At 45.9% G+C, this 22812-nt stretch overlaps 1 protein-coding gene across 2 annotated transcripts in view; it reads left to right on the top strand.

Moving 5' to 3' along the window:
- MDGA2 (MAM domain containing glycosylphosphatidylinositol anchor 2) overlaps positions 1-22812 on the top strand; it is a 631329-nt gene that overhangs the window by 416477 nt on the left and 192040 nt on the right. The gene's annotated exons all lie outside the window — the stretch shown is intronic.

The following is a 22812-nucleotide window of genomic DNA, read 5'->3' as shown; positions in this document are numbered from 1 at the left end:
AGCTCTTTAGGTCTGGGGCTGTCTCTAACCATGTGTATGTTCACTGCTTGGCCAAAGAGTCGCTGATCTCAGTTGGGGCCTCAAGGTAATGCTGCTATTCTAAAAAAAAATATGGATATATACCTACCTCATAGAACTGGAAGGGACCCTGTCATTGAGTCCAGCCCCCTGCCTTCACTAACAGTACCAATTTTGCCCCAGATCCCTAAGTGGCCCCTCAAGGATTGAATTTACAACCCCAGGTTTAGCAGGCCAAGGCTCAAACCACTGAGCTATCCCTCCTCCCAATTAATAATATGGCATTTTTATTGTTGATGGTCTCTTGCTGAAGAAAGCATTCGTGATTAACAGAGCTGCTCTTTTACACTTAGCTCAGATATGCAGAGGTGCACTGGCACGTCCCTTATATATGTAAGCTCATGACAAATAGCCACGTGGATTTTTGTTGCTAAAGATTCTGCCCCAAGGCTCTGTAGCTGAATGTATTGCCTGCTGCTTCCATTTTCTCCTCTCCGCTCTTCCAATGAAATAGTGGCCCTCCATGGGCTAGATGCTTATGCAAGCCACAATGGGTTTAGATCACCCCCACAGGAGACTGGCTAGTCCCTCCTTAATAAAGACCCCAAATGGCTAATTCCTCCTCATATGTTAAGACTTCAGTGCCACAGAAGAGGTTAGCTTTTAGAGGAAGAAAAGCTACATTAGCTTCCTGTGTACTTTTTGCTGAGCACAAGAGGAGTCATGTCCGCCTGCAGACATGCTCAGGAAAACTCTTGGGAGTGTGAGATTGAATGTAACGTGGCGGGGACCTGGGGGCGAAGCGTTCTCCAGATCCCTAGATGGGGAAGTGAACGCAATGATTGTGTTCTGGTGGGCAGGGCACTGGCTGAGGAGCATGGACCCCGGGGCTCGCTTAACTAGAGAGAGCTTAAACTAGAAATATCCCTAATGAAAATCTGTTTTTAGGCTTTTTGAAGCTGCTAAGATGTCCATATTCCTGCCTTCTCCAATCTATTCCCCTTGGTAATGGTAAATCTGGGATTCGTGTGCCTTGTCCTCCGCCTTGGAATTCCCCATGATGACACAACCTTGGAGAGCCTTGTTTAATCCATTTAGAAACTAGAAACATGATTTTCAGCCTCATTTGGGCACTGGCTTGTTTGTGGGGTCCTTGGAGGAGGGTAGGTTTATTGGGGAATGTTGGAAGAGCACTCTGGACAGTCTGTGCCTGTCAACATGCTGCCAACGGCAGAGAGGAGCAAAGTCGAACCTGAGGTTGCAAGTAATGGAGGAGTTCGTAGGCAGCTTCCAGCCGGAGGTGCACACCAAGTGTCAGAGTCCGAGTCAGGTTTCAGGAGGTGAGGTCTGAATCAAGCTGAGGTCAGTTCAAGAGCCTCTATTGTCGTGGCAGCTACAGGAGATCTGTGCTGTTGTCTGGGCACTTCCTGGAACGCCCCTTGGGTTTATCTAGGGTGGGAGCCATGCAGGAGCTATGAGGCTGCTGCCTGTCAGACTCCTTTGAGGTGGGACTTCCTGCAATCTCTGTCCACAGCGGGTCATTGATAGGGGTTATAGCTGCTGACGGTTGGCAGCCTGGAAGTGTTTGCTCCCTGCCAACTCTTCAGGCCTGGCTTTGAGACCCACTGGTCTTACAGTGCCTCACTAACCCTGCTGAGTGTCCTCAGTGGTTTGATCCGTGTTTTGTGTCCCATCTTGCATATGTAAGGGCCTGATCCAAAGCCCACTGAAGTCAATGTAAAGGTTCTCATTGACTCCAGTGGGCTTCGGCTCACCCACTTGGGCCACAGTTCAGCAAAACATTTAAGTACAGGATCAGCGTGAGCATCAACGGGAGCTAAGCACATGTTGTGCTGAATAGGAATGGACTGCGAAAGTTGGGCCTTGCTTCCCACAATTCTATAGACTTCTCAGCAACTACCCGCCTCAGGCCCCAGTCCGTTCCCTATTAAACTCAGGGGAAATACTCCACTTGACTTCAATGGATGTTGTTGGCACAAGCTCTCAGATAGCCAAGAGATAAATAACACAGTCTCTCTCCCATGCCTCTCAAACTACAAATTACGAATACTTTTGTTATAATGTTAGAGGGGAAAGCTCTGGTTTATATTAGAGATTTAAAAACAAAAGACCACTATAACTTATGCACCAGCTGATGTGTTTTGAAAGTGCTGGGAGAAACAAGAAGAACATGGTTATGAGAGGCCAGGAGTATATCCAAAGTCTTTGGGTGAGAGGGTTTTTTTTATGTCTTTGTTTAGATTCCTATTCATTTTATTCTGATATTAGCAAGCGAGAATTTGAATAGAAATGGGGAAAGCATGGATTTCATAATGATCTTCTAGGTATTGGAGAAGAAAAGTGTGTGTGTATGTTAACATTAACTACAGTGTTCTTTTTATAATGGTAATAGTATTACATTTATCTGAGATAAAGAAACTTCAGTGCTTTTAAATCAGTAATTCTGTACGATCTATTCTTGGATGAGTCTGTGTTCTAAATAGAAAGTGATATTTTGGTGAAACTCTGTGAATTATGTAATAACTCATTAATTTTGCTTTTTCTGCAGTGTGTGGGTGTGTGAGGAGAGAGGTGTGAGGAAGTGTAATGTATCTAGTTGCATACAATCCAGTTCTTTAGGGCATAAAAACAAACTGTGTGTGGGACCAAATCACCTCTCTGGCCAAGCTGAATGAAACTTAGTTACGTCCCATCCTGGGATACAACCGATTCCATATAACTGAATGTTCTAGTCCAATTCCTCAGTTCATACCCAAGCAAAATTCCCCTTGACAGTGGTTTTTAGGTCAACTGCATCAGAGGTGTAAAGGAATAGGCGTTTTTCATGTGGCCACTGTGAATACTGAACCCCCCATGACTACTATTGTATGCAAACGCACCCATCCTTACTGTTCCCTTCCCACCTGCCCACCCCATGTATGTGTGTTTATTCCCATAGTGTGTATTGTCGAGCTCCTAGATTGTGAGTTTCCTAGGACAGGGACTGTCGTTGTGATACAGGTTTATACTGTGGGCACTAAGTCATCATTCGGGCCTTGTAAGCCTCTTCAGCATCATGACATTCTGGTAGGAGATGTGCCGTGTAGTGCAAAGGAATCATGGCAATCAGAGATGGAAAAGACCAGTTAGATTATCTAGTCCACCTTCCTGCTAGTGCAGCATTGGTCAGCATGCTTTCTAGTGCGGTTTCAAAAGCCCCCAGTCAATATCCCAACCACCTTCTCGAGAGACCACTCTATACTCAAATACAGGAAAATCTACACTCCTTCCATACTCATGACCTGGGAGGATGATCCAGTGGTTAGGTCATTAGCCAGAGTCCTGGGTTCACTTCCCTGCTCCGCCAAACATTCCTGAGTGACCTTGGGCATGTCAATTAGTGTCTCTCTGCCTCGGTTCCCCATCTGTAAAATGGGGATAGTAGCACTTCCGTTCCTCCCTCGTGTGTGTGAAGATAAATACATTAAAGGCCACAAGGATGCTCAGTTCACACTGGAGAGCTGTAGGTTTGGGGTCTGTTGTGGACTCTTTTGACATTTTCTCTTAAATGTATCAATTGCTTGTGTAACCCACCACGCTACCTCATCCCACAGGGTGTGAGGGCCATGCCTGTCTTTCCCTGCAGAGCCTTGGGGACTCATATCAGTATAGCCCCATTTCAACAGTAAAACCGGGATAACGACTGCCCCCCAAGCCTTCTCTTGGACCCATACCCTTTGGTTCCAGTTGCCTTAGCTTCTCATGATTGGCTGGGAATGCTCACCAGAATCCTTGTGGGAAAAAATCACAACACAAGGATTTCCCCTCCCCCACCCAAGGGGAGGGACAGTAAAAGGAGGCAGCCCTAACATTAGAGGTGTGCCCACTGGAGCTCCACGGGGCATGGGGTCTCTGTCCTATGTAAATAAGTCATCCACAGACTCCAGTTGGAGATATCAAGGAGAACTCTAAGCTGGAGACAAGACCCTAAACAAGAGAGGAGAGACCTTTTCCAGGACATGGTGACTACCTCATCCTGCCCCCATGTCCCACCCTAGCAAGGAACAAAGTAACTCTAATGGATCTCGTTAACACTGACAGCAAGGGACACCGATGAATGGTACCAGGCCCCTCAGCTTTGCAGGTTCACAGGGGACTCAGTGGCTTCTAAGGGGTCTCTACCCTGTTGCAGTTTCTTGCACAATCATTGAACTGTTTTATCCACTGCAGTGGGCCCCACCATCTAAGAAATGGCCAAAAATTGGGCACTTCACAGTGAGGATTTGGCCTATAAGTACTCAGCACTATTATCTATCTTACAGTGCGTAGATTAGGAGGGAGCCCTGATGCACAGGCAAGGAATTCGGGGTGTGTGTGGGGGGGGAGCTGTTTGTATCCGCATTACTCCATTTGCATTGCATTTGTGTATTTTCAGTTAACTCAGTCCCTTGGGAGTTTAAATACAGTAACTTCGGCAGGGCTGCTCACCTTCAGTATTTTCCCTGTCCAACGTGTGTCGTTAGGTGCATTGCTCCCATTAGTTTAAGGGGGGGTCTACTTATAGCGTTTCCTGGGGGGACCACAGCCTGCACTCTGAGGCTCCATGCATTTTTAAATCTGGCCTTGCCCTCCTGCAGAGCCTACATGAGGTTCCAGTGAACATGGATCTCCTTATCCAACCTGGGAACCGTTGCCTGGAAAACAGCATCCTTGCTCAGAGGCAAGTGGGTAGGAGTCCCCAAGCAGGAGGCGTTACGCTTAAGGGCTTGGCTGCACCTGCGAGTTAGTGCGCAATAAAGGAGTCCCGGGTGCCCTGGCTCACTCCCCGTCCACACTGGCAAGGCACGTAGAGCGCTCTGACTCCGCAGCTAAAGTGCTCCCGGTAATCCACCTCGGCGGGTGGAATAACGTTTGCTGCGCCCCCGCTGGAGCGCTGTGGCGCCAGTGTGAACGGGGTGTTGCATTACTGCGCTCTGATCGGCCTCCAGAAATGTCCCATAATCCCCTTAAGTCAAGTGGCCACTCTTGTCATTGTTTTTGAATCGCTGCAGGAATGCGGATATGCCCTTTCAAAGCTCCATTTCTGACAGCCGGCTGCTTATCTACTCAGGGACAAAGCAACCATCACTGTGGAATACTGTGTGTGAGAGAGAGAGGCGGGGGGGGGGAGAGTCTGCTGCTGTCTGAACTTACAAGACAGCATGCTGACATGCTCTCAGCCCCCCAAAACCCCACTCTCTCTCCCCCCACATACACACAACACACTCCCTGTCACACTCCACCCCCCGCTCCATTTGAAAAGCACGTTGCAGCCACTGGCATACTGGGATAGCTGCCCATAATGCACCGCTCCCAATGCTGCTGCAAGTGCCGCAAATGTGGCCACGCCAGTGCGCTTGCAGCTGTCAGTGTGAACAGACTGCAGCGCTTTCCCTATTGCGCTCTCCGAAGGCGGGTTTAACTCACAGCGCTCTACATCTGCAAGTGTAGCCATGCCCTGAAATATGTTGTGAAAGATTGCTCTTCCCGATCCTGCCTGAGTTGAAGGACACCACGTAGGAAATGGGAGACGTTTATACAATGAAATACTCTGGCGCTGCATCTCTTCACACCTTTGGCCATTTCCTTTGTCTCTCTGCAGCCCCATATGCAAACTTAACTTAATACAAGTTTTTTGGGGGGAAAGAAAAGCAGCTATGTTGGCACAAAAGAATGGAGTCCAAGAGCGATTTAAATGCTCCACGTTTTCCACTGGAACAGGACACTCAACAAATAAAAAATGCCATCAGGTACAATATAATCAAATGTTTACATCATGTACTTATCAAGTGATGATACTGGAATGGACAGAATCGTTTTTCATGAGAAGTTATTCCTTCCTCTTGTGCCTGCATTTTATATGCTGTAATTTTACTTTGGTGCTACATAAAATATTGCTGATAGCTTAAACTGTTTTTCAAATGTACTGGCCCCACATACTTGTAAAGCCTCTTAAAACATCAGATATACTTCAAGGTAATGTGATTTGCACAACAATTGACAGGAGTGTGATACACTGAATTTCCTTTCACTATATTCTGAGGTTTTATGTATGTATCATAGAAATGTAGGACTGGAAGGGACCTCGAGAGGTCATCTAGTCCATTTTCCTGCACAGAACATCCTTTACAGTTATTTGTCTAACCTGTCCCTCAAAACCTCCAATGACAGAGATTCCACAACCTCCCTAGGCAATGTATTCCAGTGCTTAACCACCCTGAGAATTGGGATGTTTTTTCCTAATGTCTAAACTAAATCTCCCTTGCTGCAGTTTAAGCCCATTACTACTTGGCCAGTCCTTACTGGATAAGGAGAACAATTGATCACCCTCCTCTTTAAAACAACCTTTTATGTACTTGAACAGTGTTTGAAATAGAGCGCAGTTCATTAGCAAGAAATACTGGGCCTGATGATGATCTGTTTCATTAATGTAAATCTGGAGTGAATCAGTAGAATTCAAAATAGTTGCTCTGGATTTACATCAGTGTGACTGCGCTCAGAATCAAGTCCACTTTACTTTGATTCTATGCTTGTACCGCTGGAGATAGGAAAGATCTATTGTGCTCTAGTCAATCTCTTTGCTGGTGCAAGATTGTTAGCACATCTCCTTAGTAATTGTTCAAACATGTGTCTAATGAAATAATCAGCTGGGGAATTTTAGCTATATATGTTCAATTGCCCTTGGACTGCAGCAATATGGACTTGACAAAGCCCTGGCTGGGATGATTTAGTTCGGGATTGGTCCTGCTTTGAGCAGGGGGTTGGACTAGATGACCTCCTGAGGTCCCTTCCAACCCTGATATTCTATGATTCTATGATTATTGTAAGAATCTTTGTGCAAAACATGCTTTGTGAGGTCTGACTGAAAAACTAATAACACACTGATCATCAGTGGTCTTGTCATGCCTGTGTGAAATGCGTATTAAGAGTTATGAACGTAAGCTGAAATTATGACTACAATGTGTTTAGCAGACAAGTCTGGGGAGGAGGTAAACTGGGTTCTCAAAGACAACAACAAGCGGGAACCTCTAGACAGGTGTCATCAAAGTTGATTGGCAATCACCAGTCAAGAGGCCATTCTTCGGCAACGAAGAGGGGCAGGAACAGCTCGATCTGCATTTTAGCAAACAACAATATGGAACCACAAGACTCCATGTCTCTGTCCTCGCAGCTGGAATGAGCTTTATCTAGGGGTAACCCTCGGGAAAATGGAGACTGGATGATGAAAGTGAGGGGCAAAAACAGCCCAAGCTTGCTCGAGCGCGCATACTTTCTTTTTCTCTCTCACCTAAGACGACCAAGGAACCAGCCCTTTGATTTTGGGAGGGATCCTCGCCTGAGAATTTGGTCAGCCCTGTTGCTGGGGACATGTGGCAAGGATTTTCCCTTGAACCTAGTCTAGCTTGTTAAGTTTTGCTACTAGAAAGTGTTGTATCTTTGTCTCTTGTAACCATTTCTGACTTTAATACCATATATTTGTACTCATTGAAAATATCTCTCTCTCTCTCTGTAGTTAAACTTGGTTTATTTTTTAATCAAAACTAATCAGTGTTGTGTTTCAACTGAATGGTTTGGGTAATGCCAGTTAAAGTAGCAAACTGTTGAATATTGACCCCTTACAGGGGCAGCAAACCTCTGATATCTGAACTGCCCAGAAGAGGGTGGGACACTGCAGAACCCATGTTTGGGGGGAAATTTGGGACTGGGAGTGTGTTGGGGTCACCCTGCAGGTGGTAACCCAGGCTGGTGGAAGCCAGAGTGTGACTGGAGTGTCGCTGACAGGCTGCTGGGGTCAGAGCGGCTGGGCCAGGGCTGCAGCTATACACACACACTCGGGGTGACCTGCTGCTGGCAGGATGTTTGTGAGTGGCCCAGGTTGGGAGCTACAACACCAAAGCATTGTGAGACACCCCAGGGTTCCAGGGCAGGCAGGGACACAACCCCTCACTTGTCTGGATTGCCCCCTGGAAGGTGACAAGTACTTAAAACTGGGTTCCTTAAAGAAAATGAATAAATCTGTGCATATAAGGATTTCCATGGAGTCTCAGCAGCAGAAACGAGAAGTTGGGACTGGCAACACTGCAGAGTTTCTTGGAAAAAAATACTGTCATTTTTTAATTATTATTCAGCAAGGGGCGGTCTAAACTATGTAGCACTGCACACCCTTTGATTTCTTAAGGTCTAATTTGGTAGCTATTCTGCAGTATCCCTGACTTGAATAGGAATTTTACCCGTGGGCTTATAGTTTTGTCAGGTCTTCACTAAAGTGAAGTGGAAAAGAAATAGTTGCATGCCTTCACCATAGTCGAAATAACATCACCCTGGATTTTCAGAATTACTGAACACCGGTTGCAATCAATGGGATCTATGGTTGTTTAGCATTCCTATAATAAGATAGACTTCATGGGCCGTCTTTTTGTTATATTGTCTATTTAGACTGTAAGTCTTTCAGAGCGGGGACTCTCTCTTACTATGTGTTCATACAGTGCCTAGCATGATAGGGCCCTGCTATCCATTCAGTCCTCTAGGAACCACTGGAATATAAATAATAAAGGAAATCTGAAAACCAGGCCTTCCTACAGAGTGTGGACCTTGGTCTAATGTTCATCATTGTGACAGAAGAAATTAGGAACAGCTTTGGTTTTATATAGTTCTGTCTCTTGCAAGGGCAGATCAGTGCAAATGAATATGAGGATGAAACAGTTGCCTTGCTGACCTTGGAATTTCAGTATAGAGCAGAAATTGAGCCATTTATTGATGTGAAGACTTTGGTCCAAACTCTCCCCTGGCTTGACTTCACTGACGTTACACCTCCGGAGAACTGGGACACTTCCTCCCCTCCATGCACAGCAACAAAACTCATTTCTCAGTAACCTTTGCCCACTAAACTTCTTCATGTCTTTGGCTGATACAAGCTGAGGAGTTCATGGCATTGCTTCATTAACTATATTCGGGATCACAAACAGAAACTCCCAGAGGATGGTACCATCACCACCTCTTTCATCTAAAGCTAATATTGCTAAGCCGGTAACTATCAATTAACATCCACCCCCAAGAGAGTGCTCTGCTGTATCTCTACAACAGAGAGATACCGAACCCTCCCCATGATATTTGCATGTCTGTGTATAACATTCTTATTAACTGGCCTGACACAGGTCATGACTTTTAAGTTGGGGTGTGTGTGTGTGTGTGTGTGTCCGTGTCTGTGTGTGTGTGCACAGACACGGGGTGAGGAGGGTCATGCTGGATCACAGCTCAGACATTTGTGAGAATCTCTTGACTTTGAAAATATATTTCTTGATTTTCTGTTTAAAATGGAAAAGGGAGAAATCTAATGGCAGTTGATTAGAAAGCTATTTAGGGCACGTTGATAATTCCGGGGGGAAGGAATGCTTTCTTTAAAAAAGAATGAAATGAGTATTTAAAACAAACAAAGAGGCCACAAAGCAAATCAGTGTTTGTCATTTACAACCATATTATTTAGATCACCTCCTAAAGGCCAAGCTTATCAAAGCCGTAGCATTTCTCTTCTCATGTTTGCAGTAGAGGCATTAGCAGAAGCCTGAGGCCACACTATTTTTGAGTGATACTGATTGACATTCTGGATGGAGGTTATAGAATCTAGTACATTCCCCAGGCTCTTTGGCTCAGTGTTTTCTGAATTAATTCCCTTATTGGTTATTGGCTATTAGCTTCTGTCTACATTTGGAGGTTTATTTTTCACTAAATATTTCTGTGTCAGTTTGTAATTCTTTTGGTGCTTGGACTTTACCAGTGATCTCCCAGACGTAATAAAAGTTACATGTAAACTTTTAATTTCAGAATAAGGAAGATGCTCCAGTTTGCCTTGGTTATCTTTGCTTTGGTTCTAGAATTGTGTCCAAAGCAAAATCACAGATCCCCAAACTTTAGGGGTGATTGAAATTCGAAAGTGGAACCAGATTTAAATTTTCCAAATGGTGTTAATAATAGACCAAAGCAAATCTTGGATTGAAATATCTCCCAACTTCACGGCTGTTCAAAGTTCAGACCTGGATCCATAGTTTTTGGCTTGACCCCATAGCTATTATTTCCCCAGCCTGTTCATTAACATTCACTTACAAACAACTTTCATACAGCCAGTGGCCTTATGCTCCTCATCGCCTTGAGGAATATGGGACTTCAAAACTCCAGACGCAATCATGGGAACATTAGGAAATGCTCCGTTAAAATATCCCCACATTGAGTTTTAGGATTACAAGCAAAATCAAACCACAAACTTGTAGGATCATGAAATGCATAATTAAAGTCACACACAACACAACTGGGGAGGTGGGCTTGGCTTGGCTTGGAATTAAGAAAGGCTGAGTAGAGGCAGTTAAAGAAGATTTCATATGCCAGTACCCTTTGTCAGGTTCAGGATGGTGGTACAGTCTGCATGGTGCCTAGCAGAGTGGGACAGCAATCTTCGTGAGGTTTTTTCGATAGCATCATGATATTAATGTCATATTTTGTAGGGTACCTACAACATTTGCAGTGGATGATTAAAAGGCATGAATGAAAATAGATTCATAGATTCATAGAATCTATTTCTAAAATACTACAGTCTTATTACAAAGAAGTGTCTCATTACGTTTATTTCACCGAGAAATTAGAAATTTTCAGCAAAGGTTATATTTTGCCACATCTTTGTTCCCATCAAAGGTCCTGGTTTTACTACTAATGCTGCTATATTGTCTGCACTTTTCGCATTTGGCAAATGTGTCTGTTGCTGCTTTTTCCCCCCTGTGCATTTTTTCTCCTTTTGATCATTATCATCCCATTTTCACTTATTAAATTGATGAACTTTTCTCTCCCATCTTAACTTTTCATTTGATTTGTATGGTGCATTTGCCCCCTTTCAGCTTTTATAGTATGCTGCGCTTTAGGCTCTCTCTTTGCAGACTTTTTGCCTGGGAGGATTGCTTTCCCAATGCTGGTCCATTAGAGCATTTTGATCATTTTTTCAATTCTCTCTTCAGGTAAATTGCTCTTTTCTTGACATCTCACCTTTGCGGCTATACTAAGCAAAGGTGGTGACTAGTTGCATAGAATCTTCTGAGTACGAGAGCCCAAGATGTAGTCCAATTACAAATCTGCTTCATGTTTAAATAATATCTTATTCAGTGTGCAGGGAAAGGGGTCCGTAACTAACGTTCTCAGCCACTACAAGTTTGATCATGCAAGCAATTCAATACAAATGTGGCCAACTCTTGCAATTTCATCTTAGGACTCACAATATTTCATAAGGACCCAGCTCCTGGAGTCTAGTGAATCTCAGCTTGCATTTTTTGAAAGTAAATGTCTAGCCCTTGTGGAGCTAAGCTGCAAAATGTGACCTGAAAGAGACTACTAGCTAAAAAACCAGAAGGCAAAGAAAAAGAATCCAAAACGTATTATTTTTAAAGGAATGATTTTATTAAAAGCCAGTCTCATGGTTTTTGAGGGGTCTGGATTCAAAATTTTTGAACCCTTGAGTTTGGAAACACGGCACCATTTTCTTTAAATAGTTATGACTAGATTGTACGCTTGCAGTACTTAAACTAGCCGGGTAGCAAGGGGAAGTTAGCTCATGACCCTGCACACCCTTAATTGGCCTGACTGGAGTTTGGAGTACAGCCCTTCTTCTCTGAGTAGTTCTCCTGTGAGTTAAGTGAGCAAGGAGGAGATGGAGAAAGGTGGTGAGTGGTCAGAGCCTTGACTCTACCCTCTCTGCTCACTGGCAAGAAGTTATAACCAACCAAGGGCTGCAGTAACTTGCTTTCCTACTCCAGAGACAGAGTTCAGCAAGAAAGGAAATGCTGCTTTCAGAGTCAATATTCCTTCCCAGGGCTGCTCTGATGTGGCAATCAGACACCCCCATTTACTCAGGACTGAGCCTGAAGGCTCTGTTTAGCCTTCCGTCATTATTCAGACAACTGAGATGGCCGGACTTGCTCTCCTTGAGATTCAGGCTACAAGTGGTGTTTCCAGGGCACTGGGTTTTAATCCTGGTGTTTGTCGGAATTCTAGCCAGTGCAGAGAGTAAAAAAAAAAAAAAATAGGGAAAAGTTCCTTGGAGAAAGGCTGCTGGGCCCAATTTTAGCGTGGTAAATAAACAGCGATGACTCCATATGTAATTGATGTGAACATAACAAGGGAGGAAAAAAGCGTTGAAAAAATGTGTAGAAACACTGGCAAAACTGATGGCTTGTTCAGTAAAGCAAAATAGTAGTAGTATTCTGACATTTACCCAGGTCAAAAGCCATGTGTGTCTGGTGAACTGTAGAGGTGAGGAATAAGCAAACATTGGCAAAGTGGACATTTATTAATGAGAGCAGGATAATGTTGAATATTTTCTTATCCAATGGTCACTGGGAGAACCTCATAAGATGCATTGTGTCTGTTGTTGAAAATGTTCCCTAGAACAGCAGGTAAAATACAACCTGGAGCACATGCATTTAAATAAAAAGCAACAGAGGGTCCTGTGGCACCTTTAAGACTAACAGAAGTATTGGAGCATAAGCTTTCGTGGGTGAATGCCCACTTCATCACACTTGCGTCTGATGAAGTGGGCATTCACCCACGAAAGCTTATGCTCCAATACTTCTGTTAGTCTTAAAGGTGCCACAGGACCCTCTGTTGCTTTTTACAGATTCAGACTAACACGGCTACCCCTCTGATACATGCATTTAAATGATTCCAAAAATCCTAAATTATTGATAATGATTTTAACAACCTATCATATTGAAGATGTTTTTAAAGCCGACGGGTTTATTCCAATCAGCTGCAGAAAAGACGATAAAGCACTTTTTTGGAACATGGCTCTTGCAATGAGAACGAATGAAGAAACAGAAACAGAGTGCTGAAAATTGTTGCCTCCCTATATAATGTACAGGGCTGCAGAGTCAGAATGTGGGGTTTGAGCTAAGCCAGCCTTCTTTGGAGATCTCCTGCATTGTTTCAGAACCCGACTTGTAGAACTGATAAATGAAGCGTGTCATGCATTTATATGCACCAATCTGTGCAAAAATGGTACAATTTTATCTCCAGAAACCTCCTATATGTTAACAGTTTTGTGGTCTGGGTTTGGTTTGTGTTGGCACACTGCACTTTTGAGTGCTACAGCAGCTGGCCATTTCTTCATGTTCATATGAGCTGAGATATTCCACAGGAAATTGGAGAAATGGCGCAGTATGGGAGGGTGGGAAACCAAAGGGAGGCAGGAGGCCAAATCTTGACCCTGTTTGACGCTGATGTAAAGAGAATGGTGGCCTCTCCCTCCAGCATGGGGGAGCTCTGGTCCTAAGGCTGGGCAGACGGTGTGGAAGGGGCCACCGAGCTGCTCTTCAGGGGCAATACGGGCAGGTCCCCATGGAGCTACAGGGGGCAGCTGGTGTGAACGAGCTCTCTGGCCCATCTGCAGTTGCTGCCCCTGGCGGGTACTGGAGGTGTTTGTGCAGGCCTGCGGCTGTAGGGCCCTCCTCCTTCCGAGCAGCTCCCTATGCGCCCCCCACACAAAGCTCCACTGTGGTGAGGTTAGAGGGACTGAGTCTCCTAGGGCTGGGGGTTGTGCGCCCTCCCCCTTCTGGACTGACTAAGACAGGGATTATTCAGCCCCAACAGGCCCTTGTCATTCCTAGCTGACAGCTGCATTTTTGTAGGCCACTAGCGTCCTGGTTATTACAGAGGGACAGTGCGAGCTGGGGCGGGGGGGGGGGGGGAGAGCTATCTCTCTGACTCCACAGCAAAGTGAGGAGAGAAGTGTCACGGAGACCAAGGGCGGGGTGAGTGTGGATACAGAGCCATTCTGTAGCCCCTGCTAGTGGGCTTGAGGGAGAATTGGAGGAATGTTCCATATGAGAGCTCCAGCTGGTCTCCAAGTGCTCTGCAGTAAAGATGTAGCCCAAGGAGAGTCCCGGCAGGGTGAAGTCTCTCTGGTTTGGGAAAAGCCAGCCTCACAGCCACGGAAAAATAGTCTAGGCTTAAATTGTGTGCACCTTAATTGTTGGTAGTTAAATTTGAGACACCTTTGAAGGGGCCTGATTTGCCTAGAGGGATGACTCAGCACTGTCGGAAAAGCAGGTCCTTTAACGATGTCTCCGGTTGGGCACCTAAAAGCCAAGATGAGTGAACTCACTAGTAGGGTTACCATTCGTCCGGATTCCCCCGGACATGTCCGGCTTTTTGAGCTAAAAATAGCGTCCGGGGGGAATTTGTAAATGTCCGGACTCCCCCCCCCCCCCGCCCCCATGCAGGGGCAGCCGGCCGGATGGTGCCACTTACATGGGGCTCCGACAGCCAGAGAGAGCCCCTCCTCCTCTCCCCTGCAGCAGAGATCACTCCCTCCCTCCCTGCATTCGCAGATCGCCTCCAGCAGTCTGGAGCTCCTCCCCTGCTCCTCCTCCCCTGCTGCCCAGCGTGCCGGGACGAACGGCTCAGGCCGTTCTTGAGCAAGTTCACAGAGACGTTAGGCAAAGGCCAACAACAAGGGGGCCAGGGGGTCGGAGAAGGGGCAGGGAGGTTCTGGAGGGGGCAGTCAAGAGACCGGGGGGGGGTCGGGAGTTCGGGGGGAGGCTTTTGGGGGGGGAGTGGATAAGGTTTTGGGCAGTCAGGATACAGGTAGGGGGTAGGGTCCTGGGGGGCAGTTAGGGTGGGGGGGAGTCTTAGGAGGGGGCAGTTAGGAGACAAGGAACAGGGAGGCTTAGGTAGGGGGTGGGGTTCTGGAGGGCAGTTAGAAGCAGGGGTCCCAGGAGGGGGCAGTCAGGGGACAAGGAGCGGGGGGGGGGGTTGGGAGTTCTGGGGGCGGGGCTGTCAGGGGGCAGGAGTGGGGAGAGGGATCGGAGCAGTCGGGACAGGGAGCAGAGGGGTTTAGATGGGTCGGGAGTTCTGGGGGGGGCTGTCGGGGGTGGGGAGTGGTTGGATGGGGTGTGGGAGTCCCAGGGGTCTGTCTGGGGGTGGGGGGGTGGATAAGGGTTGGGGCAGTCAGGGTACAGGTAGGGGGTGGAGTCCTGGGGGGCAGTTAGGGGCAGGGGTTCCAGGAGGGGGCAATCAGGGGACAAGGAGCGGGGGGAGGGTTGGGAGTTCTGAGGGGGGCGGGAAGTGGGAGGGGCAGGGGCGGGGCTAGGGCGGGGCTCCTCCCGTCCTCTTTTTTGCTTGCTGAAATATGGTAACCCTACTCACTAGTCAGTTCTGAACATGCAGGCCTACTTGTACCTTACTGCATACACTTCCTTCCAGGGAAAGCTAGTGACCATGTACTCCCTTCTTCCCACACTGCTCCAGCTTCCTTCTGAAATGAGAGACATCACTCATTTCTCTGGCTAGCTGGGAATGTGTTCCACCTTCCAATATTCTTTGTGCAAAGAGACACTGCATGAAGTGCAACAAGAATGATTAAAGGTCTTGAGAACATGACCTATGAAGGAAGGCTGAAAGAATTGGGTTTGTTTAGTTTGGAAAAGAGAAGACTGAGAGGGGACATGATAGCAGTTTTCAGGTATATCTAAAAGGGTGTCATAAGGAGGAGGGAGAAAACTTGTTCACCTTAGCCTCTGAGGATAGAACAAGAAGCAATGGGCTTAAACTGCAGCAAGGGAGGTCTAGGTTGGACATTAGGAAAAAGTTCCTAACTGTCAGGGTGGTTGAACACTGGAATAAATTGCCTAGGGAGGTTGTGGAATCTCCATCTCTGGAGATATTTAAGAGTAGGTTAGATAAATGTCTATCAGGGATGGTTTAGACAGTATTTGGTCCTGCCATGCAGGCAGGGGACTGGACTCGATGACCTCTCGAGGTCCCTTCCAGTCCTAGAATCTATGAATCTATAAGTGCTTCCGTGAGGAGATAAACTGTAGGTGAAATCCTGGGGAAAAAAAGCAGGCAAATGCATTCGCACGTCAGTCAAGCCTGCCTACATTTCAGCTGCTAGATGTACATCATCTCTTTTGGGATGAATTACAGGTTTGCTATTTCTCAGGGAATCTTATGACTCGTTTGAAGGCTGCCACAGATTATTGAGTGTTACCTGGGTCCTGAACACACAAACTGACTGAGTGCTGGTATTTAATTCCCCACAAGATCAGACAGTATTTCCATGATCACTGCAATTTTCTATTTCCATTTTCATAGTTCTGCAAAGTTATGGGTTTTAACCATGTTTTTCAGTTTTGATCAATTTAAATTTTCACAGTGGGAGGTCAGACAATAATTATTTAATGACAGTACACAATGAGATTCAAAAAGTTAAAGCTTTCCAGCCCTTAAAACACACATTGTCAATATCACATGTCAAAATATACAAAGTAAAGAGCCTTCAATCAAACGCTAATACATTCTCAAGTGGCATTTTTCTTAATTTGCCAATCTGTAAATTTTGAGTATTATCAACAGAAATATTTTCTACGCGACATTCGTGATAGCTTCTTGGAGCAGCTAGTCTTTGAACCCACGTGGAAAAGACAATTCTTGATTTAGTCCAAAGTGATGCACAGGATCTTGTCCATGAGGTGAATATAGTTGAACTGTTCAGTAATAGCGACCATAATAGAATTAAATTTAACATCCTTGTAGGGGGGGAAATTCCAAACATATTCATAAATAAACTGGACAAAAGGGGTAAACAGTGAGGTGGCAAAGTTTGCAGACAATACAAAATTACTCAAGATAGGTACGTCCAAAGCAGACTGCAAAGAGTTACAAAGGGATCTCACAAACCTAGGTGACTGGGCAAGAAAATGGCACATGAAATCCAGTGTTAAATGCAAAGTAATGCACATTAGAAAACATAATCACAACTATACATACAAAATAATGGGGTCTAAATTAGCTGTTACCACTCAGTGTGCAGCAGCAGTCAAAAAAGCTAACAGAACATTAGGAACCATTAGGAAAGGGATAGATAATAAGACAGAAAATATCATCTTGCCACTATATAAACCCATAGTACGCCCACATCTTGAATACTGCATGCAGTTCTGGTCGCCCTTTCTGAAAAGAGATATATTAGAATTGGGAGAAGAACAGAGAAGGGCAACAAAAATAATTACGGGTTGTGACGGGGCGCCTGCCCCGCACTGGCCCTGGGAGGGTTAAAACCAGCCTAGGGAGGCTGAGCGGCAGGCAGCCAAAGGAGGGGCTGCAGGGGAAACAGCTAACTAGGGTGGCAGCGGCAGACAATTAGGGCGGTGGCTGGACCAGCCAATCAAGGGCCAGCCGGCCCATATAAAAGGAAGCTGTAGACCAGAGCGAAGAGTCTGCTGCAGGGAGCCCTAGGGAGAAGACTGGCTTCCTAGAGGGTTACAGAGAGACCCGGACCTGGGGAAGGCAGGTGCTAGCAGGGACTGGGGGAGCTAGAGAGGGCTCCTGGCGGGCTGCCAGGACTTACAGTACTTACTCGAGGCCCTGGGGCAAAGGAGCTGGAGCCAGAGGCAGGAGCGGAAGGAACTGAGGCTGCAGGGAAGTGACCCAGGGAACAGCGACTGTGAGCTGGAAGGAAGGGGCAGCAGGAAGCTGCTGTTTGCAGGGTCCCTGGGCCAGGGCCCGGAGAAGTGGGCAAACCTGTGCCTGCCCCCCAGCCGCTGACGGAGCGGCCCGGCTGGACTCTTGCTGGAGGAGTCCCCTGGAAGGGGGGGAACCAGATGGTGATATGGCCGGAGGGCTGTGCCACGAAGCAGACACCGAGAGAAAGGAGCTGTAACAGGCCTGCAGGTGGAGGCGAGGACGGGAGAGTCACCACCACCCGAGGGCGCACCTGCTGGGACTGAGCTAATTCCCGAAACGCCCAGCAGGAGGCACCAGTGTGGTGAGTGACCCCATGACAGGGGTATGGAACAGCTTCCCTATGAGGGGAGATTAAAAAGACTGGGATTGTTCATCTTTGGGGGGAAAAGACTAAAGTGATATAGGACAGAGGTCTCTGAAATCACAGATGCTATGGAGAAAGTGAATAAGGAAGTGTTGTTTACCCCTTCACGAAACACAAGAATCAGTGGTCAGCCAATTAAATTAATAGGCAGCAGGTTTAAAACAAACAAAAGGAAGTATTTCTACACACAACGCACAGTCATCCTGTTGAACTTGTTGCCAGGGGACGTTGTACAGGCCAGAAGGATAAATGGGTTCCAAAAAGAATTAAATAAATTCATGGAGGATCGGTCCATCAATGGCTATTAGCCAAGGTGATCAGGGGTGTAACCCCATGCTCCAGGTGTCCCTAAACCTCTAACTGGCAGATGCTGGGACTGGAGCACCTGGCACTGGCAACTGTTGGAAGACCGGTTACTGGGCTCGATGAACCATTGGTCTGACCCAGTATGGCCGTTCCTACATTCCGATCTTTGTGTTGGTTTGTGTGTGTACAGTGACATTGACGTTTATCGATATTTACCAATAAAAATGTAACCTTTTCAAGCCTACTCCTACTACACCTCCTGCCGTCACACACGTGTATGTTGGACATCACAAATACAAAACAAAGGCAAGCAAACAAAAACTCCAAACCGTTAAGAGAAAATGGAATTAAATTAATTAGATTTCTTAATTAGCTCGAAGGTCATGAGTGCTAGATCTTCGCCTTTGTTAACAGGATGGGTTGCAAGTCAAGCCCTCTGACTTCTTACACAGTGCAAGAAGCACAGGGCTGCTGAGGGAGCGTGTGGTCTGTTTTTTGGCTTATGGTACTTTGAGGACTTGTTCCTACAACATAAAGATATATGACATCCAAAAATTCTATCCAAGAACCTTTAAGGTTGCAGAGTCAAGCACTAAGAAGTTAGGAATGGCAGGATGAAGGTGGCCTGTGAAACCTTACATTGGCTCCGTTTTGTGTTTTCATGATGATGTAGTCGTTAACTGCATGCCATTTTTGTTGTGCCATTTTTTTCCCACAGAGCCCCTTAATTCTGGTATTTCCTGTCTTTTGAATGCTTGACTTTGCAACCTTAATGTCCTTTTAACATAGCATTTTTGGTTGCAATATCTATAATTTAAAGAAAGTGGCTCTGTACTCCCTCCGTGCAGCTATATTTTCATGAAGACATTTTGTGCACTGCTGCTAATTCCAAGATTAGCAAGGCCTTCTGCCGGCCCTGCTCTCATCCGCCACACTCCATCTTGCAGCAGTGGGGATGAAGTTAGATCCCAGTTGTGCCCGTTATTAGTCACTATCTTCTGGTGGAGCTAACAGACGGGACATCAGATTTGTTATAACAGCCCCCGTTTTCATAGTAATAAGATGCGCCTTCTTTATGGGGGCAATTCCATTCCAGTTGAGAACCCACTTGGCTGCATTACTCCCAGCAGAGGCATCTGAGTTCCGTGTTCAGAGAGGACATGCTCTTTGGCAGCCCAACTGGTGCCGGTAGTTATAGAATCATAGAATATCGGGGTTAGAAGGGACCTCAGGAGGTCATTTAGTCCAAGCCCCTGCTCAAAGCAGGACCAATTCCCAAATAAATCATCCCAGCTAGGGCTCTGTGAAGCCTGACCTTAAAAACCTCTAAGGAAGGAGATTCCACCACCTCCCTAGGTAACCCATTCCAGTGCTTTACCACCCTCCTAGTGAAAAAGTTTTTTCCTAATATCCAACCTAAACCTCCCCAACTGCAACTTGAGACCATTACTCCTTGTTCTGTCATCAGGTACCACTGAGAACAGTCTAGATCCATCCTCTTTGGAACCCCCTTTCAGGTAGTTGAAAGCAGCTATCAAATCCACCCTCATTCTTCTCTTCTGCAGACTAAACAATCCCAGTTCCCTCAGCCTCTCCTCATAAGTCATGTGTTCCAGCCCCTAATCATTTTTGTTGCCCTCCGCTGGACTCTTTCCAATTTTTCCACATCCTTCTTATAGTGTGGGGCCCAAAACTGGACACAGTACTCCAGATGAGGCCTCACAAATCTCAAATAGAGGGGAACGATCACGTCCCTCGATCTGCTGGCAATGCCCCTACTTATACAGCCCAGAATGCCATTAGCCTTCTTGTCAACAAGGGCACACTGTTGACTCATATCCAGCTTCTCGTCCACTGTAACCCCTAGGTCCTTTTCTGCAGAACTGCTGCCTAACCATTCGGTCCCTAGTCTATAGTAGTGCATGGGATTCTTCCGTCCTAAGTGCAGGACTCTGCACTTGTCCTTGTTGAACCTCATCAGATTTCTATTGGCCCAATCCTCTAATTTGTCTAGGTCCCTCTGTATCCTGTCCCTACCCTCCAGCGTATCTACCACTCCTCCCAATTTAGTGTCATCTGCAAACTTGCTGGGGGTGCAATCCACGCCATCCTCCAGATCATTAATGAAGATATTGAACAAAACCGGCCCCAGGACCGACCCCTGGGGAACTCCACTTGAAACCGGCTGCCAACTAGACATGGAGCCGTTGATCACTACCCGCTGAGCCCGACGATCTAGCCAGCTTTCTATCCACCTTATAGTCCATTCATCCAGCCCATATTTCTTTAACTTGCTGGCAAGAATACTGTGGGAGACTGTATCAAAAGCTTTGCTAAAGTCAAGGAATAACACATCCACTGCTTTCCTCTCATTCGCAAGAGGGTAGGAGAGCAGGACGTCAGATGTCTGTGCAGGGTCTTGTGCACCTCCTGCACGGCACAGAGCACACTTAGCGGGAGCCGGGCTCTCCATGCTGCAGCTGGACATGGAGACTGCTGCTGTGTGGAGCCTCCTTCCCGTGCCCCTCCCCCCCACCATGTGTGCCATGCTAGGATTCCCAGAGTAAAATCCCAGCCCCGCTGATTATTATCCTAGCCCCAATGGTTATTGTGCATTGACTTCACTGCAACCGGACTTCACCCATAGAGTCTACTGCAGCCAGTATAATGGCTATCGTATCCACAACTAAGCGGCTCCAACATGTTGGTGGGAGAGTGTGGATTCCTCCCCCTGGGTCCACTGCACATCTCCTTCGCGCCCAGCCCAACTACTCTGCAGGGCGGTTGCTATCGTCCACTTAGCTGTATCGTTGTGGGCTCAGTCTCTTCCTGAGCCCGTGACACTTCTGTATCTTCCAGGTTCTACCGAAAAAGGTGAAAGCCTTGTTTGAACGTGTGCAGAGGCTGGGGTAGGTCCTTCACTGATGAAACATAAGGGAAATAAGATTTCTAACAATGCTTCTTACATAGAGAAGCCTTTCAAATCAATAACCATAAAAGTCCAGATGGAGGGGAATTTGACACCCGCTCTTTTGGCAGTTTGTTGTGTCTAGGAAGAGGAGGGGACTGTGCTGTACTTTTCTAGAGAGATTGTAATTTCCAGGTAGTCCAGACCCTTAAAAATATATACTGATCCTTCATATTGGATAAGTAATTCCTAACTTTATAGAGGCCCTTCATAGCCAGTTCAGTAATGAGATTTGGTATTTAAAAAGCAATTTTTATCCTCCGGGTGTTTTCCCATGAGATGGGTGAGTTTATTTACCTTTTACTTATTAGCCTTGATTATGATCATTGCTTCTTTTTTTCTCCTTGTTTGTGGTGACCAGTAAGATGTATTTGCTCCGGTTCTGCTCCTATTGTTTCCAGCATGAGTTACGGATTTGCATTTAAGAAAGGAATGGGGCCTGCTCTCATTTAGGATGATAGCTTACTCTGAAGCTGGAGAAGTTCGCTTTTCTTCCTGGAGTCCTAGTTAGCATTATAATGTAGTTTCTTCACTAAATTGTTTTGTGATGGTATTTATGATATGATCAGACTTACAAGCAAATGATACCAGACACTTTCATCTGTCAAGGAGCCCTTTGCTTATTTGATGATCCAATTAAACATGTTTTCTATGAATTATCTTTGGTGTTCTCAACAAATTCCAGAGAACAGCACATGTCACTTAGCAGACTGCAATAGAACAAGACATGCATCTTATATTTCTGAAATATTTTAAATAATTTGCAGGTGCAATAAAAAAAAAAGAGGCCTTCCGTTTTTGTCACATTTTACAAGGAAAACTCCATGATTCTGAAGCCAGAAAACCCACCATCCCTCCCTCTTTAAGGGAATTAGCTTTGTAAGAATTATCTTCTTCACAGTGTGTATATATAGCAGACATTCTGGCAATATCTATCCTGTAGCTCCCAAACAAATATTCCTTTTTAATTTTCTGCAGTGACTTTAACTGGAAGACAATATCAACAGGAAAATGTAAAGTAGCAAGAAAAATGAATCAAGTTGACACACATTGAATAAGTTCTGATGTACAACCTGCATCTAGCCCCACTGATATGCAACCAGAGCCCATTAAAGTCTCGGGTTAAGTCTCCAGAAGCACCTGACCAGTCCCTGTGAACCCTGCCACACTGTAGTTCCAGATCATAAAGATGCATTGACCACACACAGTCACCATAGTTCTTAAAACTACACACACCTCAAAATAACTTCTATGCAAAGTCTATGCTCCTTCCCTGCAGATCAGTTTCCAAATGGCTTTTGATCTAATCAGACTCACAGAGTAGAGTTCTCCCAAATAATGTCATCTTTCAGAAAAGACAGTCAGCTAGGGATGTCAATGTTAATTCAGCCTCCAAGTCTTCCGTCTTATTTATCGTCTCTATTTCAGCTTGGTTTGAGGCAATGCTAGGCAGTTCTCCCAAATCACATGTAAATTAAGATTCATTCGGTTCCTTCACGATTGAGACATTTAAAGATTGGGAGGCCCTAAATCTGGAATGTCTTAGCCTCTGTAAAAGACATATATTCAGTCTTGGTTTTCAAACCCTCGAGCAGCTAATCGTAGACACGGCCCCCTC

The sequence above is a fragment of the Emys orbicularis genome, chromosome 4 (assembly GCF_028017835.1).
Source record: "Emys orbicularis isolate rEmyOrb1 chromosome 4, rEmyOrb1.hap1, whole genome shotgun sequence".
NCBI lineage: Eukaryota > Metazoa > Chordata > Testudines > Emydidae > Emys > Emys orbicularis.
This window is presented reverse-complemented; position numbering and strand designations above follow the sequence as displayed.